Here is an 8396-nt window from a genome sequence, read left to right on the forward strand (position 1 = left end):
CCTTTTTCCTGATTTCCATTTTCGATAAAAAAAAATTATATGTTCTTTTCTTTTTTTTAAAGGATATTAATGCTCAAAAAATAAGTCATCTCGATGCTGGCAAGTCGCAAAATGTGATGTCATTTTAAGAAAAAAATGATTTTGTATCGCAAAAATAATGATTTGGGAAACGACTTTTTGGAAGGGTTTTATAATGGGAGTCATTCAAAAAACAAGTTTAGCGGTTGTCCAAAGGAGGTGTCTACAAAAATATCCCTCTCAAAAAGTTTGAGGATTCAAATCTCCTAGTTTTTAAATAGCTTTTAGAGTCTGTATTATCCGTTCAAAAAAAAATACAAAACAACTAATTGTTTTATAATTTTGGGAAACGATTTGGGTTTTATAGTGAGAGTCGTTCAAAAAAAAGTTTAGAAAATAAATAATTATTTTATAACGGCCGGAAAAAAAAAACTCCATCCGGTGAATAAGAACATGGTTACTATGTCGCGTGACGTGGGTATTATTGGGGCCAATGCGTAAATATAACAGGGTCCATGGACCCCCATTAAAATTGAAATCATATATATATATATATATATATATATATATATATATATATATATATATATATATATATATATATATATATATATATATATATATATATATATATATATATATATATATATATATATATATATATGTGTATAGAATTAGGTTCATTTGAAACCACCTATATTTTGTGAGACCGTAAGACGTATTTTTTATTTTATTTTTATTTTTTTTTAGTTAATTCATGTTCCGAAAATAATATTTAAAAATAGAATTTTTTTGATTTTTTCATTTATTTTGCATTTTAAAATTATTTTTAGAATATGTACAGTGTAATATTCTATTTAGAATATTTCACATATTTTTCAAAAAAAATAGAATTTTTTTTTATTTTTATTTTTTATTTTTTTAGTTAATTCAAGTTCCGAAAATAATATTTAAAAAAAAATTTAGATTTTTCCATTTATTTTGCATTTTAAAATTATTTTTTAGAATATGTCAGTGTAATATTCTATTTAGAATATTTCACGTATTTTTCAAAAAAAAAACGGAATTTTTTATATTTTTTATATTTTTTTAGTTAATTCAAGTTCCGAAAATAATATTTAAAAAAATAATTTTTGGATTTTTCCATTTATTTTGCATTTTAAAATTATTTTTAGATTTGGTCTCACGGTCTCACAAAATTAGATTGGTCTCAAATGAACCTGAACCTATATATATATATATATATATATATATATATATATATATATATATATATATATATATATATATATATATATATATATATATATATATAGGGTTAGGTTCATGTGAGACGGCCTAATTTTGTGAGACCGTGAGACGAATTTTTTTATTTTTTTTATTTTTTTAAATTTTTTTTTGTTTATTTTTGTTTATTTTTAGTTAATTCAAGTTCCGAAATTAATATTTAAAAAAAGAATTTTTAGATTTTTCCATTTATTTTGCATTTTAAAATTATTTTTTTAAATATGTCAGTATAATATTCTATTTAGAATATTTCACGTATTTTTCAAAAAAAAAAAAAAAAAAAAAAAAACGGGATCTTTTTATTTTTTTTATTTTTTTTAATTTTATTTTTAGTTTTTTTAGTTAATTCAAGTTCCGAAAATAATATTTAAAAAAAGAATTTTTGGATTTTTCCATTTATTTTGCATTTTAAAATTATTTTTAGATTTGATTTCACGGTCTCACAAAATTAGAATGGTCTCAAATGAACCTGAACCTATATATATATATATATATATATATATATATATATATATATATATATATATATATATATATATATATATATATATATAACATATTCAAAATTTCTTGAATTTTAAGAGGTATAAGATACAAAGTTTTTTGTACAAATCAATTATGCATAACAAAATCATTAATACTTACCAAAACTTTAAATACTTGAATTAAGGAAAGTTATTAAAAAATTAATTTGGAGCAAAATAAGAATTTTAAAATATTAAATCCATCAAAATAAGTTAATTTATATTTCGTAAACTAGATGCCGATAATAATTAATTTACATCAAATGTATAAACATACAATATAAATATAAGTTCTAAACATAAATATTTCAATTAAAAGTTGTAATTTTTCTATTTTACATAATAACTAATAACAAAATCTAATAATTATTTTCCCTTAAGAAAACTATTCACCTAAAAAACTATTTATCGCCGCTGCTTTGCGCTGGCACACATCTAGTGTGTATATATATATATATATATATATATATATATATATATATATACTATCTTATAAAAGAAACCCTACTATTTCTAAAAATAGATTAAATATAATAATATTATTTTTTTAAAACATTCAAATCATTATCATTAAGCTAATAGTACAAGTAGTCATCAATAAAATAATATAAAAAATTTAACCTGTGTTTTGAATCAATATATTTCTCAACAAATTCTATCTCCTTCCCTGAATTTCGGATAATTCAAAATTTGAAACCATCAGAAAATACATATTGATTCAAATATCCCTCCTGCAGATAGCTCTTTCTTAACAGGTTTTTATTTTAATCCTTACTTGTAATTGATTTCATCATTTTTTACTTTTTGTATTTTTATTTTATAAATATACTGGGTGAAGGCTTTATTATATCAAGTTTGTTCCTAAAAAGGTTTTTACTATGTTTCTTTAATGTGTTGGTTTTGCAGGTTCAAAGAACTCAACCAAGAGGGCCAGTTAGAGCATTGTATTATCATTAGTTTGTATATTTTGGCATCTTACTTTTGCAATAAAGAACGGTTAAATACAAGATTTGACATGATTAAGGTAGTTTGTATATTTTTCATCTTGTTTAGTCTAAAAATGAAACATTTTTCATCATTGGTCCTTATAATATCAAGTTTCATCACATGGACTTCCTGATTACGGTGATTATTATCCTTATTATAAGGTTCTATATGGATTTTGTTTAATATTTTAAGGTTTCGAGAACCTAAATCAATATGAATCCTTGAATTACATACCATCGTTGAAAATGTTTTAATTTGTGACCAAACTTGGTTTAAAATCACAATGAACAAGTTGACACCTGAGTATTTTGGCCTTTGCAAAGGCCTATTTATCGACTTTTGAATCACAACACCTGATATTCTAAAGGTTTATTTTTATAAACTGTTATTTATATATTTTAGAATTTTACTTAGTATGACATTAAATTAATAAAAGAATTATGGAAAACGAAAAAGAAAAAAAAAAAAAAAAAAAAAGAGGACGATAAACAGTACAAGTGGTTTGGGTATGTATAAATGGAAGTAATAACCATTTAGGGGGTGTTTGGCAAAAAAGCTTATTGCTTATTAGTTTATTAGCTTATAAGTTAATAAGTAAATGTAGGGTAACTTATGAAAAAATGACGTATTAAAGGTTCTCCATTAGAATAAGTTATTTTAATCCAAACATTTTTTTAACTTATAGTGATGTGGAACCTAATAAGTTGTTTTAAAAAAACTTAGCCAAACACCCCCTTAATATGGTATGGTAATACTCTCGAAAAATAGATGACATTTAATATTCATTGTCGAAGTGAACGCAAAATGGTTTTAACTCTAAAGAGATCAAATTATTCGCCGACCGCCGCTTTGCGCGGGAAGACGGCTAGTATATATATACATATATATATATATATATATATATATATATATATATATATATATATATATATATATGGGAAAAGTTAATATACCTTTAAGGGTATATAAGCTTTGGTACCCAAACTCACCATACTATGTTCAAAAAACCTCACGGATCGTCCATGTGGTTTCAAACTTTTAACATTTGGTCCTTCCGGCTCACTCCGTTAAATTTTGGTCGTTAAGTAAAGAGCATTTCTGTCTTTTCACTACCACAGGGACTATTTATGAAGTTTTGCCTGATTTATAAAAAATATATATATTTAATATTAAAGGTCTCTCTCTCTCTCTCTCCCTCTCTCTCTCTCTTGTTTTCTTTTTTCGTCTCACGGACATCACAAGGAAACCAAATATCCACCAACTGCTATTTCCCTCTCATTCGTATCTCACCGGCCGACCAAATTCAGGATTATATTGAATGATCAATGATAATCGGAGTCGACCAAACTAAATTAATTGGTTGATATTGGTGTTGAGAGAAGGTAATTTTGCTTAAAAACCAAAAGTTTGAATCGAAGATTTCTCTCTCGTTCTGTATTCAAGTTTGATTATGCATGAGGTAAACATCCTCCTACGTCTTCTTCGTTCTAAAGTTATTGCACCAGAGAAAAAAAAAGAAACCGATTTTCGTGGCTTTAAATGTGGAACTCGACTGGAGTTTATTATTTACGAAGGGTTTAGGTGGACTTATGGTGGTGGAGTAGCAGCAGTCGCACAGGTGGTGATGGCGGTGATTTGGAACAACGATGGGGGTGGCAGGAGGCCACTCCGGTGGTCTTCTGATGCCCTGTTCTTGCTTCCTTCAGTTGTATTCAATTAAGGGAGTGTGGAGAAGGTCACTAAGTAGCTTAGGGGTGGGCAGGGACAGGATCCCCCTGATAGCTATTGTGTTCCATTGAAATCAGTGATAAAATCCAATCCATAGTGCTTGTGTAGTATGATAAGCAATCAAGGTACTCAAAATGATAAAGAATGCTAGTATAAATGTCACTAAGGCCCTAGAATTACCACAAAGATGTGGTCAACGTGTCAACCTGATCTCATGCATCACCTCCACCTCTAAGACTACTCCAGGTATCACGATCGGATCGATCATACATTCCTCGACCTTTTTTTTATCTTTCTTGTTTCTCTTTAGCAAACTTATAATCTTCATGAGTGTTTCAGGTACAAGTGATTCCCAAAGCTTAGGAAATTCCATGGTCTACTTATTGTACCCGTTGATGCTAATCGCAGTTGTATATGCTTGATCCATTTTATTTTATTTTTTTGTTGCATGATTAAATTGAATGTACACAGGAGGTGGTGTTGGGCAGTAGGAGGCTGCTTCAGTGGCCTTCTACGTCTTATTTCTTGCTTAAAATTGCTAGTAAAAACAAATGGGATGAGGGAGAGAGCTGTGGTGATCGAAAATAGCAGCAACAAAGGGTTGGGGATGTGCTCTCCGGTGGTAGCAGTGAAGGGTGGGGTGATGGCAGTTTGGTGGCAGCAAGGTGGATGACACCTCTTCCTTCTTTTTTCTGGGCAGAAACAGATGAAAGGGAGATGTGAGGTGGTGTTTAGGGTGACTTTTTTTATCATAAGAGGGAGGTATAAGGGTGGTGGGTTATGGTGGTTTATTGGTTAGAGAGAGAGAGAGAGAGAGAGAGAGAGATGGGTGGGTGGGTGGCCCCCCTTTATATATATATATATATATATATATATATATATATATATATATATATATATATATATATTTAAATAAGACAAAACTTCATAAATGGTCCCTGTAGTAGTGAAATGACCGAAATGCCCTTCACTTAACGGCCAAAAGCTAATGAAGTTAACGAAAATGACCATTTGTTAAAAGTTTTGAAACCACAGGGACGATCGGTGAGGTTTTTTGAACTTATTAGGCACTAAACTTGATATTTTCGAAAACCATAGGGACCATTTTTGAAGTTTTGTCTCTATTCTAAGAAAGAAAACGGGTGAAAAAGAAAAAGTAAAAAACTCAAAAATTAAATAGAATTTACCAAATAAACCAAAAAAGTTAAACCGTAAAATGTCCGAAACTTAAAAATTGTTTTGTTTTGGCCAATATACCTGAATAACTTTTTGTTTACATTTAAAAAATAATAATAAAATAAAAAATAAAAATTAACTAAAACCGATAAAACCGTAAACACTATGGTCGATCTGTCCAAACAAGTAATAAAAAGAGAAAAAAAAAAAAGACAGGAAATCTCCCCAATTTCCAAAATTCCACCGGCAATAGGGTTCCGATTTGAACAATTTCAACAAGGGATCGAACCTTTTCTTACAGGTTAAGTGCTTTTCGCCTTTCATGCCCATCTATTTGAAATTGTTCCATAGTTTGATTGTATCTTTATTCAACCCTAGTTTTGTAATCTCGATCTTAGTTGGTGGTGGCTTGTTGTCATGGAAACTTGTACATTTTTAATTACAGTTAATTTCCTTGTTTCCTCTTAGCACTCATAAAACTGGACGAAATGTTAGTTTTTTTTTTACGTTAGGTAACTGTAGCCCGACTTTCTTCTTTTTTGAATTCTTTAATGACATTTATATTCCCATTAGTTAGCCATTGTTTCAGTTTTTGTTATGTGTTTATGCTAAAGATTTCTTCTTTCTTAATTAGTGTTGTATTCTCAAGTAGATATCTATTTCTTTGTAGTGCTAGGAATGGCACCATGCATCTCCATATTTTTAATTTCCAATTGGATCGTTTCAGTTCAATTATTCCTCTTTGGATTTGTTGTCAAGCTGATTATTGCACTTGAAGTCACAATGATAAGTTTGCTCTGTTTGGCAAAAACCCGATTATGTAAAACACAATAATAATGGCTTTGAAAATTAGTCTTGCGTAATGCTCTTAGGTTGTTGGTAGAATAACCCTTTTGCAGAACCATATCCCTGTTGATTTTTTTTATATGTAGAATATATTTTTCACATTTAAATTCCTTTTATTTTGTTTTCAGTGTTGATCATGTGTAGATTGGTTGCTAGTGAAGACACGTCAACTGGTGAATTAGAGCATCATCAAAGCACTGTAAATGGAACTCGCCGCATGCACCCACAAATTCAAGCACAAATTGCACGTTTGGAAGCAAGGATAAGTAGGGTTGAAGCTCGGATGGAAAGGCTTGAAGTTAGTGTTTTATATCTTCAAAGGCGAATGTACATATATGGCTTTGTCTGTCTCATGTCTGTTTTGTATGCTATATATAAATGAGTTTTAGTAATTAGTATATTGTTGTATTGTACAATTGTAGTGGTATCATGTTGTAATGTTTGACAAACAAAAATGATCATGATGGATAAATTATTAGTGTTATTTTAGAAAACTTGTGACTCTTGTTTTGAATCTGTGTTTGTTCTTACTTTAGCTATAAAAGAAAAATAAATGTGCACAGCATCTGTGATTTATGTAGTTTTATTTCTATAATGAGGGTCCATTTTTTTTAATATCTACCCTACTAGCTTGCTAGTATCAAGATTCTTGAAATTAAGTAGATTAGTATTAACTTTTTTTTTTTGAGTGGGTAGAGTATATATACGAGTGTTTTTTTCTTTAATACAAAAATAATTAGTTAATAAATAAAGTCATAAAAAAGGGGGTTTTACTAGTTAACTCCCAACTTTTTTGTTTCTCAATTAACGCAAGAATAGTTATTATTATTACCAAAGGGCTTGTACGATACCTAATGTTGACATGGTGCCTCTAAACCCAAGTGATTAAAGGTTCAAATGTAAGTGTCGTGAGACAAGTTGTGTGATTTAGAAGTAGATTAGAAAGTGTCGTTCTAAAAAAATGTTATAATTATTAGCCTTGGTGGGTTAATGGCTGCTATATACGCGTGCCTTGCTAGGGATTCATGATGATGTTAAATTAATTGGTCATTTTGATTCATACGATTTAGGTAGTTGTGATGTGAAGGCACGTGATATTTTCCTAAAGAGAAAACAAAATAAAGTTAAGAATAATTGTTGGCACATAAATTATTAAGGAATATCAAGATAGTTGTATGGCTTAGGAAAATAAACAAAAGGTGTCTCAGAAGGAGGCATGAAGGAAAGGCCCTGGTATCACATGTCAATCATTCCCACCTGGATATGAGGGTAAAACACATGTTAAAATCACATAGGCACATTAAATTAAAGGTGGGTACGTATTTTCTTCACATATATCTCATTTGGTCGACCATTATAATACAAGCATCTTTACGAGTACCCAAAAGATGAGGTATTTATGAGGTATTTAACCAATAAAAATAGTAACTTACCTTAAAGGCTCGGAGTATGGCATGCATCTATTTATCAATTTCAATATGTGGTGGTATGCATTAAAATGTGCTTTGTCATGTCCGCATGTAGATTCCAAAACATCACGGAAAGCTTGACTGATTTTTTCCTAGAACGTTGAAACATTTCAACAACATTTCTATTTGAAAGACCCAAGATGAGTGTAAGCAAGTATATTCCAACATTCAATGTTGATGGGTTACTATTAACTTCTTGGGGCGAAGTTATGCCAAAGAGGACTTGTGAGCTTGTCAAGACTCTTTGTTATATTAAAATATATGTCCCGACTCATAATAAGAACCATCTGCCCCACCTCATTTATGTTGAATCGCCTCCTACTCATTAGCTGAAATGACAGTAAAATTTGGATCTGATATC

At 29.4% G+C, this 8396-nt stretch overlaps 1 long non-coding RNA gene across 1 annotated transcript; it reads left to right on the forward strand.

Annotated features, from left to right (window-relative positions):
* The first annotated feature begins 5881 nt into the window (after positions 1–5881).
* LOC145047860 (uncharacterized) lies at positions 5882–7080 on the forward strand. Its single transcript, XR_013682487.1, has 2 exons — positions 5882–6021; positions 6695–7080. It is a non-coding gene; the product is annotated as an uncharacterized LOC145047860 (long non-coding RNA).
* The last annotated feature ends 1316 nt before the right edge of the window (positions 7081–8396 follow it).

This window comes from Lactuca saligna, chromosome 1 (assembly GCF_052625555.1).
Source record: "Lactuca saligna cultivar CGN05327 chromosome 1, ASM5262555v1, whole genome shotgun sequence".
Taxonomy (NCBI): domain Eukaryota; kingdom Viridiplantae; phylum Streptophyta; class Magnoliopsida; order Asterales; family Asteraceae; genus Lactuca; species Lactuca saligna.